This window comes from Lactuca virosa, chromosome 8 (genome assembly GCF_052849685.1).
Source record: "Lactuca virosa cultivar CGN04683 chromosome 8, Lactuca_virosa_CGN04683_v6, whole genome shotgun sequence".
Lineage (NCBI taxonomy): Eukaryota > Viridiplantae > Streptophyta > Magnoliopsida > Asterales > Asteraceae > Lactuca > Lactuca virosa.
In genome coordinates, this window is record NC_136433.1 from 30,962,596 (window position 1) to 30,988,285 (window position 25,690).

The 25,690-nt window shown below is 36.8% G+C and overlaps 1 non-coding gene and 1 pseudogene across 2 annotated transcripts in view; one reads left to right on the forward strand and one right to left on the reverse strand.

Annotated features, from left to right (window-relative positions):
- LOC145128867 (uncharacterized) overlaps positions 1-25,690 on the reverse strand; it is a 175,734-nt pseudogene that overhangs the window by 82,175 nt on the left and 67,869 nt on the right. The gene's annotated exons all lie outside the window — the stretch shown is intronic.
- LOC145135284 (small nucleolar RNA R71) lies at positions 18,848-18,954 on the forward strand. Its single transcript, XR_013719747.1, has one exon. It is a non-coding gene; the product is annotated as a small nucleolar RNA R71 (small nucleolar RNA).

Sequence of the window (25,690 nt, forward strand, 5' to 3'; positions counted from 1 at the left end):
CTACCTGGTTGTTCCTTACTTGATAGATCATGAAGTAGACTTTGAGTTAATGATGAATCTAGGCTAATAATTAGTCGCAATGAATATTAGACTAAAATCTAGTGGTAATAATACTAGGTTTCGTCGAAGGAAATCATATTGTTAAGAAGCGAAGCGCTGCTCGAATTTCGAGCCGTCACTTTAACAAGTGAGTGCATAGTTACTTTCATCTTACCCATAGATATGAAGTATTTTATATAAATTACGTGCTACGTGTGCATATTATCTGTATACTTGCTATCTATGTTGGATAAACGATTTTATACATGTTTTAAATGATTTAAACTGTATATGTATTTTATATCTACAAAATATGTTGGGTAAAACATGGGTAGATCAGAGATGAGATAAATGATGAGCGATGAAAGATGAGATGAATGATGAGCGATGATATATGAGTGGTAAATTATGGTGAGAAGCGATGACCTAAGCGATGACCTAAGCGATGACCCAAGCGATGGCCCCATCATCTAGCAGAGTATGGATGACCCAAGCGATGACCCAACCTGTAGGTGTTGTGAACGATGTGTTCACTCGGTGTACTCTAAAAACCCATTGACATGTATTGCGAGTGGACTCTCGAAAACGATACTGTCAATAAACGAGATAAACCATGGCGACCATGCAGACTTAGTGCCTAAACCCTGGTGACGATGGACTTTGTGCCTATTCCTTAGGATAATCCTTAGGAATGAATGGACGAGGAATAGCTGATTCTTAGGGTAGATCCTTAAGAATAGAGAAGATAATGAGGATGGGTAATTGGGTTGATTGTTTGATGTTTAAACATAATATTTGTATTATTGTGGGTTGAAAACCCTATGTACTCACCAAGTTTCCCAACCTGACTCACTCAGTTTATTTGTATCACAGGTGTCGATATGAAGTTACATTACACTGAGAGATTAAGGAGATGTAAATCACTAGTGATAATGAATGTAAGTTCTGTTTCGATATTGACAATGACATCCAAAAGTTTTAAAATGAATAAAATACATTTCTTCAGAAATGCTTTGATAACGTATTTATCATGTTTTTCTCGGAACAAATTTCGTAACATTTTTCTTTAAAAGGATACTCTGATTTTCAAAACAAAGCATAAACAAATCGGTCTTTTCTGGCCGTGAAAATGGGGATGTCACAACTTGTTCTTGATAGTTACCTCATTTAGCTCATGATAATCAATACACATTCGCATCGAACCGTCCTTCTTCTTGACAAACAATACTGGAGCACCCCAAGGAGAGCTACTCGGTCGAATAAAGCCCTTGTCAAGTAATTTCTGCAGTTGGATCATCATTTCCTTCACCTCAGCTGGCGCAAGACGATAAGGAGTCTTTGCAATTGGAGCAGCACCAGGTACAAGATCAATTCGGAATTCTACTTGCCTATCCGGAGGAAGTCCATGCAAATCATCAGGGAAAACATCAAGATATTCATTAATAACGGGAACATCATTTAAATTTTTCTTCCCCTCTTTTGAGATATCAACTGTATAGGCCAGATAAGTAGAACACCCCTTCGATATAAACTTACGAGCTTTTAATAAAGAGATTATTTTTAAGATTTTAAGTCTTTGTTCACCGTAGACATAAATAAGATTATCTCCTTCAATAGGAATGTGTACTATCTTTTCATAGCACAAGAGTTCTGCACGGTTCTTCGACAACCAATCCATGCCGAGAATAATATCAAAGTTGGGCAAGGAGATAGGAATCAGGTTAGCAAGAAAATTATAACCTTCAATTTCTATGACACAATCTCTATAGACTTTATCAACAAGTAATGATATACTTCTCGCAGTATCTACATGAAATGGTTGCGCGAGTGCATAGCAAGCAATTTGAAAGGAATGCGCGAATTCATTAGACACAAAAGAATCTGAGGCACCAAAATCAAATAAGATATGAGCAGGTCTAGAGTTGTCTAGAAATGTACCAGTCACAACATTCGGGTCTTCACGTGCCTCCTCCATGGTAATTTGGAATGCACATACTTCAGCTTTTGGCACCTCCTCCTTTTTAGTTGGAGTACTCTTTGGTTGTTGGACGGAAGCTTGACTCCCCGCCATTTGACTAGTAAGAGTAGGGCAGAAACGCTTCCTATGGCCAGCAACACCACAAGAAAAGCATGTAACATTCTTCATCGGGAAAACGGACTTCATGTGGCCTAATTCTCCACATCCATAACAGGACACTGATCCTTTTTCTAATCTGCATTCGCCCGGATGATTCTTTCCACAATTTCGACACGATGGCGATTGAAGAGAAAAAGATTGTGACGTACCGCTGCCGCGAGGGGTATTATGAGATTGCACTTGTTTACCAGGATCAGTTCGAATAGATTGAGCTGGTGGAATAGAGGAAACAAGAACAGTTCGATCAATACGTGGATGCTTCGGAACAGAAAGAGTGGCACCACGTATTTCTAAGTCATGCTCACGCTTTCGAGCATACTCAACAGCTTTATCAAATGACAGAACATCCCGATTAGCCATGGAATCACGGATTTCATACCGTAGTCCATCCATAAATAACTGAATTTTATCGTCTTCAGTTGGAATATACTTTGCAGCAAACCGTGCTTTTTGATTGAATTGAGTTTCATAATCATTCAAAGTCATTCCTCCCTGTTTAAGCTCAAGGAATTCTTTATCCAATCTTCTCCTCATGTCTAGAGGACAATACTTTCCTAGAAAACGACTTTTGAACATTTCCCAGGATAAATTATCTTGGTCATACTCGTTGAGAGCTTCAAATGTTGCTTCCCACCAGACTAAGGCTTCTCCGATGAGCATTGCAGAAGCATAATTAGCCTTGTCTTCATTAACCGCATGAGAAATACGGAATACTTTTTCTGTGTTCTGGATCCAGGTAAGAACAACAATGGGATTAAGAACACCTAAAAACTCTGTAGCACCATTACTTTTGAAAGTTTTGAATGAGGGACGTTTCGCCTCCCCTTTTGAAGATTCTCCGATGGCTTTCTCTTTTCCTTTATCACTATTCTTTTTATGTTCTTCGAGAGTCTGCCGAATAACACCAGTAAGTTTATCCACAAGTCGCTCCTCACGAGGGGATACTGGAGTATTTACTTCATCAGGTTAAGGATCTCCACCCACATATGGTGTATGGCTACTCACCTGTTCAGCCATTGTTCTGAAAATTTGGAGTAATATAGTATTTTAGAATATTAGGATTTATCATTACCTAATATTTTACTTAAGTCTTTCCTATGGTTTGTATCCATATACTTACAATGAATCCGTTCATATATTGAACTTCTGACGGTTTAAGTCTAAATACCAATCCGTGGTATTTAGTTCACTTAAACTACTGCTCTGATACCATGACTGAAAGACCCATTTTCATACTTAACATTATTACTCCAAACATGCTACATGCATATTCATAAACATATTTTACATATATGGTTTTGTTACAAAATACTGGATACAAACCGACTAACGAGGTTTTTACAAAGTTTTATATATTACATAATTTCCCAGGAATTCATACACTAAATACAAAAGCTAAAATATTTTCTATTCTACATCTTCTAACAATACATAACTATTCTGGATGCTTATCACCTGCAATAATTAAACACTGAGAGGGATAAGCAGGTGACGCTTAGTGAGTTCAATAACAGTTACAATATAACGTTATGCCATATATATATATATATATATATATATATATATATATATATATATATATATCAATATGACAGAAGCAAAGAGGGACAAAGATCAACAAAGGCAAATGAGTATCATATGACAGGCTTTCCATATCAACGAATAATCTGATTCAAAGATTTACAATCAATGAGATACAACAATTTCAACATGATATACATCAATAAGACTTTATCCCAAGTGGCATAGAAAATACAATTTTGAATTATCATTTGGCTAGCAATTTATAGGCTTTCAGCCCTGCCTAGCCTTCTGCCAATGCCAAAGTGATGCTTAATCATTCATTTCATGGTCAAAGGCTACATACCAATACCCAAGTGATGCTTAGGCATTCACTTCGTGGTCAAAGGTATAGCTCATTATCATAATAACACGGGAAAGCACATTGCACATGTAACACATAACATACAATTGTCCCTATATTGAACTCACCATGAAATAATCGATTGATAAAATGATAATTTGGGCAGCACTTCGCCTCTAAAAGCGACTTTCTTTGACGAAACCGGGGATTTTAGTTGAAAACCGGGCCTTGCGAGGGCAGAGTTTCAACTTGAAAAGATTATTTTCTCGGGTCTTCGGTGCGTCGGGACTTGCTTCGGGTGTCGGGGATGTTTCATAGGCTTCGGGGGGTGTTAGGGTAATTTGAGAGAGAGTAGTGGGTGAAAGAGAGTCAAAATTCTAAAAAAAAATTCGGTGAACCTCGCTTTCTATTTATAGTACCCGAGGGTTCGCATTACGCTGGGCGTAAATCTCCGATACGTGGGACGTACTGCCTCGCAAACTTCTTCGTTGGGCGTACGAAGTGGATCAGCTCGGACGCGTCAAGCCTACGACACTTGGCACTCATGCGAAGGAATAGGGAGGGTGAAGGCCTCCGGAGCACTTACACGAGTACGCTGGGCGTACACTTTCAGACCAACCTCGAAGTTTGTGCCCAAAACTTCAAAAATTCGTATCTTTCGCATACAAACTCCGTTTTTGACGTTCTTTATATGCACGCGTAGGTGAAATTATGTTCTACAACTTTTGTTTAGACTCCGTCAGCTAATTTTGACTTTATTTTTAAAGTTATATTCTTAACAGGCTGGGACATGAAAAGTCTGTTAAAAATTCATAACTTCTTCATCCGACGTCCGTTTTTATCTGTCTTTTTACCGTTGTACGACTATGGACGAGATCTTCGATTCTCGTTTAGGCTGTGTCAGCTAAAAATCATTCGATCTTTATTTCGAGTTTTGGGTTGTGTACTGCTATGCCGATTCTTAGAAAAATCATAACTTCCTCATACGAAGTCACATTTGGACGTTCTTTTTATTAAAATTCTCGGTTTAACGAATAGTACGACTTTCATTTAGATCACTAAGGCTAAAAAGTAGTTTATCGCAAACTTACTTTTTACGTCAAATGGCGTCGTGCTGGTTCTGTCGTGAAACTTTAATAAGTCATAACTTCTTCGTTATAACTCGGATTTCGATGAGGTTTTCGCCTAAATGTTTCTAACGAGATAATCTACAACTTTCAATAACATCATTTTTTATTTAATTCCAACTTTATATTTTCGTTAATTTCAATATTTGACTTTTGATTGGAATCTCATAAGACTTCCAATACTTCCCGAATGATTCTAAACATAGTTTTACTTCAAATCTCATAAAACTATCTTGTTTGAACTCAATGCTCAAAACCATATATTATTTAATAATATTCATTTTTAAACAAAACACGATAACTGAACGTGTATGTTACATTAAGACTCCCACTGACCTCTTGACATATGAGATTCTCTTGTCAAGAAACATTTATTGACAAACAAATATTCAAGAGTTAGTACGGGTTCTTATCAAGACAAACACTTCACACAATTTGTCTTAGTTGGTCTTTGTCTTATCCAAGACATCACAACTTACTAATTTCAAATGTGCAAGAGTAAGAAACATTTCTACTCCACATTTGATGAGTGTTATAAACCTACTAAAGATGTGTCACTCAAGGCACAATCTTGGAGTATGACTCTAAGACTTGATTTTGGAACGAAGTATGATTCACCTTTTGATTTAACCATTTCAACAATTTCCCGATACCTCTTCTTGGTCATATAAATGCACCAAGGTGTCCTTAGAGGATCAATTGTGACTCGGTTTCATAATCACTAAGACGATCATAAAACAAGATACTTAAGTACTCTCATTTCTTTTCAGATTGGAGAAAATTTTATCTTTCTGCCTAAATGATTCTTCTTATTCGTTCTGCCATACATTGAAACTTCTCAAATCATTCAGAATTATACTTAATCTTGTAAGTATAACCATGTTTACTAAACTTTTAGTAAATCATGACAAATAGTCTTATCGTTCTTTGTGGTGGACCCGACCAGTGCACAACAATGTGTACTAGATCTTCCAGTCCTTCACTTGACTTACATCTATATGTGAACAAGGAATTAGTCCTAATTTCCCAAAGATGAAGGTTCTCATTCATCACACAATACAAGTCGTATGATTCCAATTTTTTGTCCAATTGAAACTTGGGTGATGAGAATCATTCCTTATTTGGTAAATTTTTGATACTACCACAAATAACATAACTAAGAATCACATCCTTTTCAATATTGCTAATAATAGGAACATACAAACATCGACTTTCACAAATGCCATTGCAAGGAAATACAAAATAAGATAAATCAAAATGTTTTCTTTATTCATAAAAGTGCGGAAAAACTTGTCCTTACAATGCATTCACAAATGAAAACTATGTCACTAAATATTCCTATGCAATCTATCATAATTCCTAAGTAGCAGCTCAAAAATCCGATCATCGAACCATGCGATTGAAATCCATTTCCTCGCGATCAGACTTAGCCTACTTCTTCCTTTAAGTTTCCTTTCTTTTCTTCGATCCTCCAAAAAATCAAAATGCAATCTTATCACATCATGTATTAAGAATCTACAAATAGGAACTTAATAGAGTTAGATAATGGACTTACCTGAAGCATAGTCATACATCTTGACTTTCCCATCCTTGCGATCTTTCAGGTAAGTATGGCAGCTTCGCAACCAATGCCCCTTCTCTTGTCAGTAGAAGTAAACAGACTCTTTTGGAATAGCACATGGGACAATCTCAGATTCAACATTTCTCTTTACCATCCGGCCAAACGATTTGACCTTGGCCAAACCCTTTGCATTGGGAAGAGAAAACTTTTCTGAACTTCCAATGTTGCCATTATCAATGTCCATGGAAGTTTGGGAGGTTGATCTACCAGTTAAAGTTGCTTTACCAGTGTGCCAAATCATTGCTGATTCAACAACAATAAGCAAATAGGCAATATCAATGAGGGTCACGTCGTGGTCCATCATATAGTAATCTTTAATGAACTCACTATATGATTCAGGAAGTGATTGAAGAACCAAGTCAACAACCAACTTCCTTGAGACATCGACACCCAACATTCCCAACCTGTCAATATGTAACTTCATCTCCAAGACGTGAGCACATATAGACTTTCCATCTTCATGTTTGCTTGCCAATAGGGCTTGAGTGACCTTGAACTTTTCAAGTCGACGAACACGTGGGTCAGGGAGAATTATTGGAGGAGGTGGAGGAAGTGAAGAACGATTTATGTTTCCATGATCCAATCGTGGAACATCATCTTCATGTGGAAAGCTTTTTCCAAAGGATTCGAGAATACCATAGTTGTTAGAATTTGACATCTACAAAAGGGAGAATTTCAAGTTAGTTGATCAAATCCTTAATATATCACCCAAATGAAATATCAAGACTAGGACCCAACACAATAATTTACAATTCGGAAGAGGGATGCCGTAATCCAATTGCAAACTATTTGTTAGTAGGTAAATGACGATTTACCAATTCCACCACGAAAAACGAAATTTTAAACGAATTAGGTTTTAAATGAAACTCCTAGATGTTTTGAGATTCATTGAAGTTTTCAATGGCATGTTTAATCTCGATTATGCCCTTCAAATTTGTGACTGGGATACTGAGGATCACAAACAAGGTGTGAATAACCATGCAAATTAGCTTGGTACTCCCGAAGACGTTTATCACCTAATCAATGTGCCGGTTAACCACCCACGCTCCATTGATCTATGATAATCTACGAGCTACCCATTGCCATCCTTCATTAGTCTCATATTAGTGTGTCAGTTAACCACACACACTCTACAAACGACCAATAAGGTGCAATGTGCAATTCCATGGGTTAGCATCAAATTCACATTTTTCCTAAAGTAACTAAGATTTGGGAATTTATAAAAGCATTTAGTTACTTCATATTTCATTATACTTATAATGGAAGTTTGTATCCTATCCTACCCGTTCGGCTAACGACCCTCCACTAGTCAAGGGTACGGTGGGTAAGAGTGGATACCCAATGGCGGTCATTTTACAGGCCGCTTCCTTAAACACCCCTTATAGACCAGCTTCGCCCACCACCTCGTGGTGACTTTTACCACCTCATGGTGATCAGGCATAAAGCCAAAACGAAAATTTTCCAGCTTTGAGTAATTCACATTAGCATCACATATAATAGAAAAACGACCTAGGCTCTGATACCACTAATGGGTTTTGAGCATTACAACATTCCTATGGTGTACATGCAACCCTAATGCTTTGGATTTAGGTTTTTCTCAACTTATACATGCAAATAATCATCCAAAGCATAAACCCTAATAACTAGCATACCAATTTCGAAATTCATATGTAAAATAGGGTTCGGAACATTACCTTACTTGTTATGTAGCAATAACAATAACTCCTTGACCTTTGAAAGCTTAGTGCCCCAAATGTTGCACCTCTAATGGAGTCACAAACACCAAGTAGAAATGGAGAACTGTGAGAGAGAGGTTAGGGACTCCTTGATGGGTTTTGAGCATTCTAACACTCCTATGGTGTACATGCAACCCTATAAACCTTGGATCTATGTTTTCTCTATTATACATGCAAATATTTGATATTCCAAGGTTTCATCCTAACTAGCATAATAAGAAGTAACTATACTACAAGAATCTAGTAGAATGACATACCTTTTGATGTAGTAGCTTGATTCCATGGAGCTTAAGAGCCTAGTGCCTCAAGTGTGACACCTCAAATGGTTCACACAACACCAAGAACCCTTGGAATAACTAGAGAATAAGAATACATGCACCAAATCGGTTTTGCCCTCTTGTGTATACACAGTAGTGCACATTTCATGAATTAGGAACCTCTTTATATAGTGTGGAGGATTAGGGTTACATTCATGTAAACCCTAATACCCATGACCTTTAATTTCCATAGGATCCATGGGTTAAACTGTTGGATTAGTGTCTAAGTCCATAACTATTTTGGTATGTACTTGACCCGATTGTGAGCATGGTCCTTCTGGGTTGCCTTCACCAAAGCAACTTGATAGGATGATTTGTGGAGAAAAATATTAATTATGATTTATTAATATATTATATGAATAATATATTAAAAGAGAAATCATATTGTTTAATTAATATTAGTCAATAATTAATAAGAATTAATTTTGTGGCTAAAAGACATTAATTAAATAAATGGGGCTAGAACTGTCAATTGTGTGATAGTTGGATATTGGGATAATGGACTCCATAGAGGTTGGAGTGGACGAAATCTATGGGGAAACCCATGAGAATTCGTCCAAGGCCTCTAAGGAGGGAGTCCATGGGCTGCTTAGGGACTAAGCAGTCAGATTAGGGGTTCCTAGTTCAAAACCCTAATAGCCTCACTATATAAAGACCCTTAGGGCACCCAAAAACGTGGCTAGGCATTCCTTGGAGTTTCTTGGATGTTTTTGGTGCCTCCTTCTCCTCTCCTAAGTCATCTTCTTGCTCTTGGTGTTTGTGAGCCATTAGAGGTGTGACACTTGTGACACTAAGCTTTCAGAAGCCAATTACAAGAAGGAATAGATTGTTATTGCTACATAACAATCAAAGGTAAGATCTAAACCCTACATTATGATAATATCGATTGTTGTATGCTAGATCTAGGGTTTATGGCTTTGGATGATTATTGTATGTTCATTAGACAAACTAGATCCAAATCTTTAGGGTTTGCATGTACACCATAGGAATGATGTAGTGCTCAAAATCCATCAGTGGTATCAGAGCCTAGGTTGTTTGTATAATGTATTTGATGTATTTCATAATCATTCAAGCTTAAAATCGCAAAATTCTGCTTTCTGGGGGCTGGACTTGCCGAGTCCATGACTGAACTCGCCGAGTCCACTGGGAACTCGACGAGTCCAGTGCTGACTCGACGAGTCAGAGTCGCAGATGGCTGATTTTGCGGGATTTTGACCTATTTTGCTGTAGGATAATTACCAAAAATGTTTTTCATTAATAAAATCCGAATTTTATCAATATTTGGTGATTATCCTTACCAAAATAGAAGCTAATTGTCAAAATTAAGATAATTACTTGTTTTATAAGATAAATATTAATTATTTGTAATTTTGTTTTGAATTATCTAGTAAGAAATTGAATTATGTCAAATTTAGATAATTACTAATTATTTGATTAATTTTAATTATTTGTAATTTGATCTAGATAGTTTTGAAAAGTTTCAAAACTTGCCCTCAAGTTTTGGAATTTAAATTTTTGATTAAAAGTTTAATTTTGAAATATTTAAATTCTAAACCCTAATGTTTTGAAATGTTTCAAAACTTGCCCTCAAGTTTTGGAATTTAAATTTTTTGATTAAAAGTTTAATTTTTGAAATTTTAAATTCTAAAACCCTAGTTTTGAAAAGTTCAAATTACAGCCTTATGGTTTTATTAAGTTAATTAAAAGTATAACTAAAAGAGAGTTAATAAAACCATAATGATATGATTTATATTTAATTAAATTAAAAGTGTAATTTATAAAATTAAACCACCTAGTATTTTAAAAGTTTAAAATACACCCTTATACTATATATAACATTAAAAGTCTAATATATATGTATAACTTAAACTGCTAGTCTTACTGGTTAGTAGGCCTCATTCACGAAGCCGATCTATAAGGGGGGGGGGATAAGGTTATGGCCTATAAAATGACCATTTAATGGGTGTCCACTCTCACCCACCGCTTCCTTGATTGGTGGAGGGTCGTTAGCCGAACGGGTAGGATAGGGCAAACCCTCTCCTCATTAAAAGTATAATGAATGTTAAAGTAACTAAATGTTTTACAAAAAAAATTCCCAATCTTAGTTACTTTAGGCAAAAGTGAATTGATGCAATTCCATGAAATTACACTTTGTACCCTTGCTAAGACGTTAGTGGAATGTGTGTGGTTAACCGGCACACTAATTGGGTTCTAAGCAAAGGTGGCGAAGGGTGACTCGATGTTTGTCATAGTTCGGTGGAGCGTGTGTGGTTAAAAATTTCCTACTGAATGGCCACCACGACATGGTAAAGGCTACCACCTCGTGTTGTCGCAGAAAGGCAAACAGAAAAGAAAGATGAAAAAAAACGAGAAAATACTGAGCTCACGTCGTGAGTCTAGTACTGTAAAAAAAACTAAGCTGTAAAAAGTAACTTTTTGCAGGTTTTACCCCACAAAAAGGATCGATTTATCTAGAGAAAATAAATAACTATCAAATAAGTCGTTCCCTGGAAACGGCGCCAAAAACTTGATGTGCACAAAAGTACCCACTAATTTTATAATTTATAACCTAACTAACTTAACTAACTAAAATGCACCTAGGCAGTGTACCTAGTCGAATTATAGAATAGTTTGGGTAAGTCGGGTGTCGATCACAGGGAACGGTGTTGACTAATTAATTTACTTACTACCAAATTAACCTAATTATTAACAGCTTAAAAGGGTTTTATCTGATTTTACAAGATCAGACGAACTTTACTCAAATTCAATCAATTACTAAAAAACACTCCTGTTTAGTTCGAATCCACTTCTTCCTTATGGTTAGTTAACAATTATGGATTATCAATTTGGTCACCAAATATTATATTATTAGCAATTTAAGTCCAAATTTACTAATATTTGACTAATTCATGTAAAACTATGCATGGTCACACATAATCAAACACAGAACCAGTTATAGATTATGGGTATGCTATGTAAGATTTATTATGTAAACACAACTATGGTCATAATTTATGTTCTCTAGCACAGCTAAATTTATTTACTTTAATTACTATCTAAGATTTTGGTTGATCCTAGCTCTAGCAATTTAGTGTTCACTAAATCACTAGGTTAACAAGTTCATGCAGTTTAATGTTCACTAACTACACAGAACATGAATTTAAGCAACTAAAGAAACAATTATTAACATGCTAGGTAGTAACAAATCGAACACAAGCAATTTACCAACTAAGCAAATCCATTATCAATAAGCTAAACCATAAGTTAGCAGCTTCATCTAGCTAAACAAGAGTAGCTAGATTCAGCTGCTCATAGCAACAAATAAACAAACACAAATCAAAGTATAAGACATGTTCAAGTATTAACAATTAAACTAATTATGAACCTCTACTCTTTTGGTGTTGAAAACCTTTTTCCAAGACTTTTCTTCTGCTAAAATTCGTCTTCTGAAACCCTTTTCTCCAGCCAAAAGTTCTTCAAGTCGTAATGAGCAAGAGAATTTATAATATCTGATTTTACCGAGTTGACGTCGTGAACCATAAGGCTTCACGTCGTGAATGCGAGTTTTACGTATTCGACAAGGACTCTTTCACCCGGATGCATATCTTCTGCAACACTCCACTCACGTCGTGAACATCAAATTACTCACGTCGTGAGCACGTTTTTTGCTGTGTTTTTCATCCTTCTTCCCTTCAAGCCTCCAAAGTTCCAAGTATTGTCAGTTCTGGTCCCTCTCTTCGAAAATGCTTTACTTTGGCTGCAAATAACAATTTATCCTTATAAGTACCATTATTCTATGCAAATAACCAAAATATCAATAAAAATGTAAATAAATATTGCCTAAAAATATGTATAAATATGACAATATCAAAATACCCCACACTTATTCTTTGCTTGCCCTCAAGCAAATCTGATTATTTTTAAATTAAACCTTTATCACCAACATCACATAGAACGATCCAACTCAAACTCAGCTATTATGCCAAGACCTCAACGCGTGCATTTGTGTCTAAAATGTTTCCTAAGTAACCCCCCTCGATTCTAAATACTCACAATCCTCATAAACACGCGCCCACTTCTTTTGAACAATGCTTATTTTATGCATCCCTCCGAATCCATCCGCAGAAAACTTTCTAACCTCATGGTATTTTTGTAAAGCTACCCAAGCATACATAAACTATAGAATTACAACTTTTAAGATACCACACTATGGAGCTCTTGAATTCTTCACTTCTTCGATATTTGATCTTCAATTTCTTTGAATTCACCATCTTTTTGTGTAATTTTGATATCTTCAACTTTTGAAACTTCAGAATTTTCGATCTTTGATCTTCATACTTTGATACTTTTATGCGCCAAAAATTCTTCAATTCTTCACTTTTTGGTAATTTCTCTCTCTTTTTTTACATGTACTCACTTTTTATATCACTCAAAAACCTACATGCTTAAGAACGGGCGTTTTACTTCAACCCTTATTAGTTAAGATATTAGTCTATGTGCAATGGCTACATAAGCTTTCCTGGATACATTTCAGGTTTAGGCTGCTAAACATATTGCATCCCTCAAACTAAGCGAGGTTGTGTTTTTGTCCTATGATTTCACTAGAAAAAAGGAGGCCACAAATGCACTATAACGTGTTTTGGCTTAACTAAACATTTGAGCTCTAATCAGATCATCCCAATGCAACACTAGCAACTTAAGTTCAAATTATTATTACTAGAACTAATATTAGATTATTATTTCAAACATATGAAAATTTTTAAATTTCCTAAGATTTCTAGCAATTTACTTTTTTACTTTTTCGGCCCCCTACCCCACACTTATTACATACAATGCCCTCATTGTATGCATAAACTAAATTAAAAGCAATAAAAGGGAGAAAAAGGAACAGACTCCCCTGGGATAGTGGCGTGATCGAACTCCATAAGTGTGGACAAAATGCGTATCTCGAATGTGGAACTTCTTCGAAATATGAACTTGAATCTTGATCATTGCGAGAGATAATAAGCGTCAATAAGAAATCGAGACTTCAAACTTCAACAAAGGTGGTGTAAATCTCCAAGCAAGAAGAATAATGTGGGAAAGCATACGCCACATTAAATGGTAAAGAAACCGAGTCGAAGTAATCTTCATAACAATCCCAAGAAGAAAAGTGGTGACCCATGTAGTAAAATGCATCAATGGGCTTCATCTTTGTGGAACAACATGGTTCATGTCGTGAATTATAAGAAGGACCACGACGTGAAATCGAGAAAACATGGAAAGTAGAAACCCGTGAAAACTTAACTCACGACGTGAATTTTAGGAAGTCACGACGTGAGTACTGGACATACAAAAAACTGTTTTGTCTTCACCTATTAACTTCAAACAAATGTCTTAATTGATTAAGACGTTGATTTTATGACTCTTCTCTACACTTATCCTCTCTCTTGACTCACCCCACACTTATTTAAAATTGTGGGTCTTGACTTGCGACTCTAAACTCTAACGATGCTCGATACGCTCTCATCTAAATTGACCTCTCCTGAAACTCCATAAGCAAATCTGGAAAATTCCCACCACAGAAAATAAAGAAGTAACATAATAACTTAAATTGTCTTAAAAAACAAATCAAGTTTAAAACTAAACAAATCCAAACCAAACGAAATTAAAAATAAAAACTAAATAAGAAATCAATCATGCAAATTGGGTAATGATACCCAAGGTGGGGAGGTTTCTCCACTTGTACTGGCTCCACCTCCCCCTTGATTTCTATACTCAGTCCACCTCGGGCAAATTGGGTAATGATACCCAAGGTGAGGAGGTTTCTCCACATGCAAATGTTGTACCAAGTTATCCACAGTCCCACCAATCTAATTGACACTAAGTGAAAGCTTATCAAAATACCCGGCCATATCATCCCCAAAATATGGTCCTCCCATGGGTGCGGATTGATGCACCGGCTGCCCTCTCTTTCCTCTACCTCTCACATTCCTCCTCTGAGACCTTGGCTGTGGTTGCTGCTCAGTCTGTCCACCAGGGTGCTCACCACCATCACCCTCCTCATCAGTATGCACAATTCCCCAATGAGATCCAAAATTCTGGACAACCCGCATTGTCTCCAAGTATCCCATGGTAAACTCGTTCTCCTCCTTGCAAGTCAAAGAACGGATAATGCCGGGAACAATTAAGCCATAAGAACGGGCCAGTCGAGTGATGAAATGGCCCCCACAGATAGGGCTCCCTGGGCGGGAACTTGTAGCCGAATCCGCTAAATAGCATGCCAGAAAATAAGGAATGTTGCAACACACTCCCGGCTGCAAAATACACCACAAAAAGAATAAATTTTGCTTCGTGACCTTATCCCCATGGCGCTTATGATTGATGGAAAAAGTGATAAGGCGGTGGAGTAGGCGGTGTATTGGTGACTTAATGCTGCTCTCTGGTGATGCCCCGGAGTTAAACACTCCGGAAGCAATGTTGCTCCAAAAACCAACCCCCGAAACTCCATTTTCATACCCTCGGGCAGCCTCCCTCAGAAACATCTCCAACTCAGGAATCATGGCCTCATGTGCCTGATACAACCCCATGCGCCAAGAGAACTCCACCAAACTACATTCTCAGTATTCACCCCCGAGACGGAAAACCAATGCTTGCTGAAAGGTAGGATCTTGGACATTTTCATGAAATGTCACCGTTGCAAAGAACTCCACACAAATTTCCTTATACACCCTTTCTTGAATTCTAAACAAGTTGTGCCACCCTTTACACGTAAATGAAAATCCATTTCCAAAAAATATTTTCGTGAGATACTGGGACATTTGATCAACAAGCCCAACCTCCCTTAACCTTGCCCAATTAATTGTAGGCGCAACAGCAATCTCCCGGTTGTAAAGCCACCCCAACCGGTTGTTACACCGTGTCAAAATATCCCGAGGCAAAGTTGTTGGGAAGACGTAAAATGGGTGCAAACTCGACACCCTTGTCGGAATTTCTCTCCTGGGAGCCATTGCTGCAAAAATAAACAGAAAACAAGACCAACAAAAACATCCCAACAGATTAATATTAAACAGAAAATGAAACTGTAATTGACCAGGATTCACGTCGTGAATCCCTAAGAATTCACGTCGTGAATTCGTAAGTAGAGTGTAGAATCGGTCAAGGCAGAAATCAAATCGGGCCAACAATGTCAATGGGGTTTACTCCTAGGGTGATTTCAAACTCATTACAAACACATGCAGCAAGAAGTTCACATATTTAGGGTATCGATTTTTATAATCAAGTGGAATGCAAACCCTAACCCCTAAATCTAGTAAATAAATTAACAATAAACAATGTAAAGATGATCAAATTACCTAGAATGGTGAATCATGTAAGCACAAGAAGAAAATGGGAGGAATGCCGGCCGCAATTGCGAAGATGGGGACCAGAGGGAACATGTTCACTTCGTGGGAGATAAAGAAATGAACTAGGTCAAATGGGTTCTGTCTTTAAGCTGTGGTCCCGTGTTGTTCAAAATTCACGTCGTGAATTGCTACCTGTTCACGTCGTGAGGCCGATCTAGGCTATACAAATGGGCCATTCAATTTAAAGATTAAGTGGGTTGGACTACTATCAGGCTAATGAATTAGGTAATATATCGGCCTAAAAAGGAATCTGTAAGTCATACTGGACTCACGTCGTGAACCATAATGATTCACGCCGTGAGTTTGTCTGTTTCTTAAAAATTAAAATTGTAATTAATTATTACCACTTAATTAAACTGACCCCACTCTAAATGTTTCATTATGCACAAAGTGAATTGGATGATATGATCGATTTCCCTAAAACTAAAAATGCAAAAACTAAAAAGAAAAAGAAAGAAAACGCAAATCAAACTCGGGTTGCCTCCCGAGAAGCGCTTCTTTTTGATGGAGTCGTGATTCGGACTTCGTGCCTCCTACGTTGAATCTTCAGATGAGTTCATCACCAGCTGGACCTTTTTCTCCTTGAAACGTCTCTTGTAAGCTTGAACTCGACGAATATACGCCTTTTTAGAATTCTCCTTTTTAGCCTTGACTTCGTCTCCATCGAGCTTGCGTTTTATCCCTTTAGTCTCTAATTTGTCTTCACACTTAAGCTCCATAGTATCCTTCTCTTCCTTCACCGCTGGACTAGTCACCTTTGATGTAACTGCTTCTTCATCACTCGACATTTCATCATTTTCCTTGCTCACCCAAGATGTTGGTGTTTTGTAAGCAAACACCTCGAACACAAGTGGAACAAAAGCTCTTGGCTTAGTGCGCTTGCCTTGCTGAATTGTTATGATTTCTTCTTCCATCAATTTCTCTAATTCTGCAAGCTCATCATCATCTTCTATATTGAACACTTCACCTTGAACGTTATTTCCTTGGAAACCATCTTGTATTCCAAAAGTCTCTTCTTCATCACCAACCCTTAATGTGAGCTTGGATTCACGAATATCAACAAGAGCTCTAGCAGTATTCAGTAGAGGGCGACAAAGAATAATGGGGACATTAGCATCCTCTTTCATATCCATAATGACAAAGTCAACTGGGAAAACAAATTTCCCAATTTTAACCAGGATGTCCTCTACAATCCCTCTTGGGTGAGTCACTGAGCGATTTGCCATGTGAATTGTCATCTTCGTAGCCTTCATCTTCTGGATATTTAACATTTGGTAGAACGAAAAAGGCATCAAATTTATGCTAGCCCCAGAATCGGCTAAAGCATAAGTCTTCAAATTATTTCCAAACTCACATGGAAGAGTGAGGCGTCCAGGATCTCCCATCTTCTTAGGTATCTCTCCCAATACATCCCTTGAACTTTGCTCACTAAGAATCACTTTAGAATTCTTCTTCAATTCATATCGAGTGTCTATTAGATCTTGTAGGAACTTCGCGTATTCTGGAATTTTTGAAAGTGAATCAATAAAAGGAGTATTAATAGGAATACCCTTTATTTGTTGAATAAACTGCAGATGTTCCCTTTCCAGTGGACTAAGATGTGCTCGAGACGGGAATGGCAAAGGCGGTTTATAAGCTGGAACAGATACGAAAATTTTCTATTCAAACCGGGCCGACGACGTGAGAATAGCGGACTCACGTCGTGAACTTGGCATTTCAGCAACATTTTCGTTTTCAAGCTTTGTTTTCTTTGGCTTTGGTCCGGATGGCTTTGGCTCCACTTCTAGGGCTTCTAAAACCACAGAGATTGCCTCTTCTTCAGTATCAATTGCCATAACATGGGATTGAGTCTTCTTTTCAGGAATTTGAGGAATTAGTTTCTCATTCACCAAAGTTGTAAGTTGGCCAAGTTGAGCTTTAAGGTTATTGATGGAGGCTTGCTGATTTCTCAGTGAGTTTTGCTGGTCAACCATCATGGCTTGATGATTTTTCATCAAGGTCTGCTGTTCCATCATCATTTTTCTTTGATCCTTTAATGCTGCATCAGTATCATCATGTCTCTTCTCTGAAGCTTCCATGAAACGAACCAACATAGACTCCAAATCAGCTTTCTTCTCAGCTGGTGGTTGCTCTTTTTGGTAAAAACCCCGGCCCATCTGTCTGAATTTCTCCTCCTTCTGTTTCTTGTACTCATCATAAGCCAGCCACTCCTTTTTTGGCTTTCTCCAATCATCATCGTATTTATCTCCACTTGAATAGCAAACTTGAGCCCTTTTGTTCCCATACTTATCCAAGTTGCAATCTTTAGTCAAGTGTGGACCATTACATCGTTCACAACCAACTCTAATTGCATGAATTGATTGGTCCATTTGGGTCAGCCTTCGGTCCATATTATTTAGCATTGCCATCATAGCAGCCATCTCATCAGAATGTGCACCCCCACTGCCTTTTGCTCCATCTTTCTTGGGTTATGGTACTCACGAGAGTGTCTTGCGAATTCTTCAACTAACTCCTTGACCTCCCTTGGATTTTTCTTTGTCAATGGGCATTGAGAATCAAGGAGTTGTCTTGTCATTACATTGACCCCATCATAGAAAATAGACATCTCTTGTTGAACATTGAGATCATGTTGAGGACAATTCCTCAACAACCCCTTGTAGCGCTCCCAAGCTTCGTATAGTGACTCCCCCGGCTGTTGCTCAAAGTTGGCTATTGCCTTCTTGAGTTTAGCTATCTTGGAAGGTGGGCAAAACTGATCTAGAAATTGCTCACGCATTTGAGCCCAAGTAGTGATTGTACCAGGAGGAAGTGCTTTCAACCAATCTTTTGCAGCTCCCTTGAAAGTCACTGGTAGCATCCTTAGTAAGATGGTGTCTCTGTTAACATCCGGGACATTGAAATAGTCAGCAATGTCATTAACTTCATCTAGATGCTTAAATGCATCCTCATGATCCTTTCCATAAAATGGGATATCCTTTAGTGCAGTGAGGATATGTCCCTTCAGCTCGAATGTGGCAGTGACAGGTATTGCTGGTTGTACTAAACCCGGACCAACATCTTCACGAATTCGCTTCTTGTAAGCTCCCATTGACATTTCTTCAATGTTTTCCATCTTTTTTCTTGGCTCGTTCTCGGGTTCACTCGTATAAAGTCCAAACTCAGTCTCGGAGTCGTACTCGGATTCGGTTGGGAAAGGTATTTGATCTAAGTTTTCAACCTTGCCCTTGTTCTTTGAAGATGAACTCGACTCTCCCGTTTTCTTCCCCGACTTCTTTGAGAACACTGACTTGAGTTCTTGTAAGGGTGTCTTCTTTGGTGTTTGATCTTCTTTCACGTTCTTATCTTTCTTTTTGTGAAGGGCAGACTCTGGATCTTCAAGAGGTGGTACCAATGGTGTGTTAGAGCCTCTGGTCATGAACTCCTACAAAATAAACAAAATAAAAACGTAAAACTGAACAAAAACTAATTAAAAATTTCCTACTGACTGGCCACCACGACGTGGTAAAGGCTACCACCTCGTGTTGTCGTAGAAAGGCAAACAGAAAAGAAAGACGAAAAAACGAGAAAATACTGAGCTCACGTCGTGAGTCTAGTACTGTAAAAAAAACTAAGCTGTAAAAAGTAACTTTTTGCAGGTTTTACCCCACAAAAAGGATCGATATATTTAGAGCAAATAAATAACTATCAAATAAGCCGTTCCCCGGCAACGGCGCCAAAAAGTTGATGTGCACAAAAGTACCCACTAATTTTATAATTTATAACCTAACTAGCTTAACTAACTAAAATGCACCTAGGCAGTGTACCTAGTCGAATTATAAAATAGTTTGGGTAAGTCGAGTGTCGATCACAGGGAACGGTGTTGACTAATTAATTTACTTACTACCAAATTAACCTAATTATTAACAGCTTAAAAGGGTTTTATCTGATTTTACAAGATCAGACGAACTTTACTCAAATTCAATCAATTACTAAAAAACACTCCTGTTTAGTTCGAATCCACTTCTTCCTTATGGTTAGTTAACAATTATGGATTATCAATTTGGTCACCAAATATTATATTATTAGCAATTTAAGTCAAAATTTACTAATATTTGACTAATTCATGTAAAACTATGCATGGTCACACATAATCAAACACAGAACCAGTTATAGATTATGGGTATGCTATGTAAGATTTATTATGTAAACACAACTATGGTCATAATTTATGTTCTCTAGCACAGCTAAATTTATTTACTTTAATTACTATATAAGATTTTGGTCGATCCTAGCTCTAGCAATTTAGTGTTCACTAAATCACTAGGTTAACAAGTTCATGCAGTTTAATGTTCACTAACTACACAGAACATGAATTTAAGCAACTAAAGAAACAATTATTAACATGCTAGGTAGTAACAAATCGAACACAAGCAATTTACCAACTAAGCAAATCCATTATCAATAAGCTAAACCATAAGTTAGCAGCTTCATCTAGCTAAACAAGAGTAGCTAGATTCAGCTGCTCATACCAACAAATAAACAAACACAAATCAAAGTATAAGACATGTTCAAGTATCAACAATTAAACTAATTATGAACCTCTATTCTTTTGGTGTTGAAAACCTTTTTCCAAGACTTTTCTTCTGCTAAAATTCGTCTTCTGAAACCCTTTTCTCCAGCCAAAAGTTCTTCAAGTCGTAATGAGCAAGAAAATTTATAATATCTGATTTTACCGAGTTGACGTCGTGAACCATAAGGCTTCACGTCGTGAATGCGAGTTTTACGTATTCGACAAGGACTCTTTCACCCGGATGCATATCTTCTGCAACACTCCACTCACGTCGTGAACATCAAATTACTCACGTCGTGAGCACGTTTTTTGCTGTGTTTTTCATCCTTCTTCCCTTCAAGCCTCCAAAGTTCCAAGTATTGTCAGTTCTGGTCCTTCTCTTCGAAAATGCTTTATTTTGGCTGCAAATAACAATTTATCCTTATAAGTACCAATATTATATGCAAATAACCAAAATATCAATAAAAATGTAAATAAATATTTCCTAAAATATGTATAAATATGCCAATATCAGTTATTTATGGTAATGTCGTAATTTTCGAAGTAAGGAAAGATTCTCATCGCCAAAGTTTCAATTAGACAGAAGCTTGGAATCTTATGATTTGAATCATGTGATGTATGGAAATCTTGGTACTTAGAAATTTTAAGGCTAATTCCTTGACAAAGAGTCAAGTGAACGAATAGGAGATCGAGTTCACAATGTTGTGCACTGGTCAAGTCCACCATAAATAACAATAACATTATTCATCATGATTTACTAAAAGTCTAGTAAATGTGGTTATACTTACAAGATTAAGTGTAATTCTGAATCGTTGAAAAGTTTCAATGAATGGCAGAACGAATAAGTAGAATCAATAAAGGCAGAAAGATAAAAAGTTTCTCCAATCTAAGAAGAAGGGAGAGTACTTTTGTATCGTGTTGATAATCGTAGGAACCGTATTACAATTCATCCTCTAAGGACACCTTAGTGCACTAGTTTGGCTAAGAAGATGAATCGAGAATTGTAGTAGTGGTTAAGTCAATAAGATGTATTGTACTTCGTTCCAAAATCAAGTCTTAGAGTCATACTCCAAGATTGTGACTTGAGTGACATAATATTAAATAGGAATGTTCTTACACTTGCACACTTTGGTAAGTTGTGATGTCTTGAATAAGACAAAGACCCACTAGTACCAAATTACGTGTAGGTTTTGTCTTGATATAGACACACACTAACTCTTGAATATATTTTTTTGTCAAGAAATGTTTCTTGATAAGAGAATCTAATATGTCAAGAGGTCAGTGGGAGTCTAAAGATCTTGAAAAGTTTCAAGAACTAATCGAGAGTAAACCTTATGTTAATTACTAGCACACGAATTGAGGTTTCTAACCTATCGTGTTGACATATTCTTGTTTCTGTGCCATTCCAGTTTGGTCAACTATGCATGTGAGTTCTATGAGTTCTCAATAGGTTGAATAGGGGCAAGACACCTTAATCAATGGAAAGTACATTGAAAGGTAGGGGTGAGCTGCTCAATAACTTGGAAGCAATGGTAGGACCCTTGATGGCAAGAAATTAAGAATGGACAAGTTCGATCCATAATAGTTTGGATTTGTCACAATTATTGTCTTATGATTATGGTTATGACAAATTCACATGGATAGGAACACATACACCACAAAATCTAAGTGTCATAAGGTTTCTCTCCTTCATGAAAATGATTGTGAGGAAACACTTTCACTAAGAGATATTTTGAAGATAGCATTATGTAATTTGCATTTCTCAAATTTGATTATGATTACGGCATACCTCTTGATAGTTCGAATTGTGGGAAATGGCAAATGGGTCTGAACATTTTAGACTTATTGTTATAAGTTCTATAAATGTTTAAACACACATATAGGTTATCTAAGGAAAGGTGTATGAGTTCGAGAAGCTTAGATAAAGGCTTATCGAAGCGTCTCGGTTTCAAAAATCTGAACTTTTGTAAATAAAGTCAATAAGTATTGGTTTCTAGAAGTCCAACTAATTTCTGAATACGTGTCAAAGCTAGTGGGAGCATAAGTGTTATGCTTGGAAAAGATATAATCATCATGTGAGTGGGAGCATGATAATTATGGTAAGTATTGCGAGATAGCAATATTAATTATAGAAAACAAAAGGTTCAATTCGTAAAGTTGCAAGGGTTGAAAAGTTGTTTTGCTATAATTAAGGGAGAGAATTTTATACTTCATTTCAGTTCTAAAAGCTTGGATTGATTTTTTTTATCTAATTTAGTCATATAAAATTAAGATTGTGTTCTCAAATTCGATTATAATTACGGCATCCCTCTTCATAGTTCGAATTGTGAGAACATGGCAAATAGAGATATTGTAGCAAAAGACTCGTCAAGTATCACATCTTTATGTAAGACATTATGAATCGTATCCCATATGCTTCGGGCATAGGATCGATTGCATATGCTATAATATTCGCATGTTCTAAAATTTTCCAAATGCCTAGGGCATTAAGAGGGAAAAAGGATTGGAACCAGATATGACTAAAGGTGATTAATCAACTGTCAAGAGGATAATATAAGGTTCGCTAAGGATTGGTCGCTTATGAGCAGTTGGAAGTATAGTAATGGAAGGACCATACTGACATTATTATTATTAGATATGATTCTATTAATAATGAGTTGTCATATGGTAAATATGGAATTGTTTCCATATTGGGAGTTGGACTTTAAGAATCTCTATGTAGATTAGAAATTTTTATGCAAGAAGGATGTTCAAAGGAATGTACTTTGAATGTGAGACTTCATGTCTATGGAATTGTCTTGCAACAATCTCCAATAGATGACTTCATAATTTCATTGGCAAAGTCTTTGTGACTTTGGCGCTATGACATTATGAAAGAATCGATGCATAAAATGCTAAAATCTAACATATTCTATAAGTGGCAAGAATTTGGTATTCTCACACTTGTGGTAAGGATTGGGAATTGTGAAAATGAGTGTGATTGAAAATGTTATTCAATTATACTATTTCACAAAGTAAGGACCATAGGTAAACATAGTGTGCATGCTAAGAGCATGGGACAATTGTTGTTATAATTCAAGTAATAAGTTGATTACCCGAAACATTATACAATGAATAATGTGTAATCAATATGGTGATTAAATAAAAGGAGTTTTATTTATACTCAAAAGTTTGGGGCCATATTGGGTTCGATTATTCTTGTGTTTCACTTTGCATGTTTTGATTTCCTGAATAATAAGATTATTTGAACGTTCCACAATCGCTCATACTTTGGGAGTAGGTATGAAAGAAGATTGTCATGAATTGGTTTGTAGATTGCCTAAAGTGTATTAGACATAGCAAATGTTTGTTGCAACGTTCATGAGTGCTTATGAATATGATTTGAGCATTGGATTAAACCCACGCTCACTTGGATCGCTTCATGGATTTTATCACGAGTGATTGGTGAGACGATAATATCTTATATTCTTGAAACCGAGATGTGTGAGTTGTATCTTGCGAGTCGGTTACACATTGATAATATGTAAACGCACCAGTAACTTGGTGTTATAAAACGTATTGTTGTGTGTGATTCGGTGAGTGAGTACAAGCGAGCATTGAGTTGAAGTTTATCCGTTCCTTTTACCCAAAATGGGAAAAGAACAATATATGTGGGCCCCTCGATGATTTAGTGATGACACCTAAGTGCTTGGCCAAGCCGGGACTAATTTGATGTGTTCAATTGTAGTCTGTTGTCAGTCGTCATAAATCGGAAATCGGGAAACAACATATGAACAGAGAGTATGATTTAAATCCATGTCTCAGTTCATACGATATCTAGAATGGAGGAATATATGATCCCTTATCTAAAGGACACGCTTCTGATAAGATCAGAGTTGACAGCGGCTTTTGAAAGCTACGATTGCTGATCAGGGTTGAAGTCATACACATAATAGTTGTTAGACTTATCCAAGTGGGAGACTGTTGGATTAGTGTCTAAGTCCATAACTATTTTGGTATGTACTTGACCCGATTGTGAGCATGGTCCTTCTGGGTTGCCTTCACCAAAGCAACTTGATAGGATGATTTGTGGAGAAAGAGATTAATTATGATTTATTAATATATTATATGAACAATATATTAAAAGAGAAATCATATTGTTTAATTAATATTAGTCAAGAATTAATAAGAATTAATTTTGTGGCTAAAAGACATTAATTAAATAAAGGGGGCTAGAACTGTCAATTGTGTGATAGTTGGATATTGGGCTAATGGACTCCGTAGAGGTTGGAATGGACGAAATCTATGGGGAAACCCATGAGAATTCGTCCAAGGCCTCTAAGGAGGGAGTCCATGGGCTGCTTAGGGCCTAAGCAGTCAGATTAGGGTTTCCTAGTTCAAAACCCTAATAGCCTCACTATATAAAGACCCTTAGGGCACCCAAAAACGTGGCTAGGCATTCCTTGGAGTTTCTTGGACATTTTTGGTGCCTCCTTCTCCTCTCCTAAGTCATCTTCTTGCTCTTGGTGTTTGTGAGCCATTAGAGGTGTGACACTTGTGACACTAAGCTTTCAGAAGCCAATTACAAGAAGGAATAGATTGTTATTGCTACATAACAATCAAAGGTAAGATCTAAACCCTACATTATGATAATATCGATTGTTGTATGATAGATCTAGGGTTTATGGCTTTGGATGATTATTGCATGTTCATTAGACAAACTAGATCCAAATCTTTAGGGTTTGCATGTACACCATAGGAATGATGTAGTGCTCAAAATCCATCATAAACACTCCATGGACTATCCATGAAAGCTTAGCCCAACCTAAATGAACTTGGCCCACCGCATATATAAGAGTCGATATTTAATTAGTTCCTTTTGATCACTAGATTAATTCTAAATTAATTCTTGATCAATACTAATTAAATAATATGA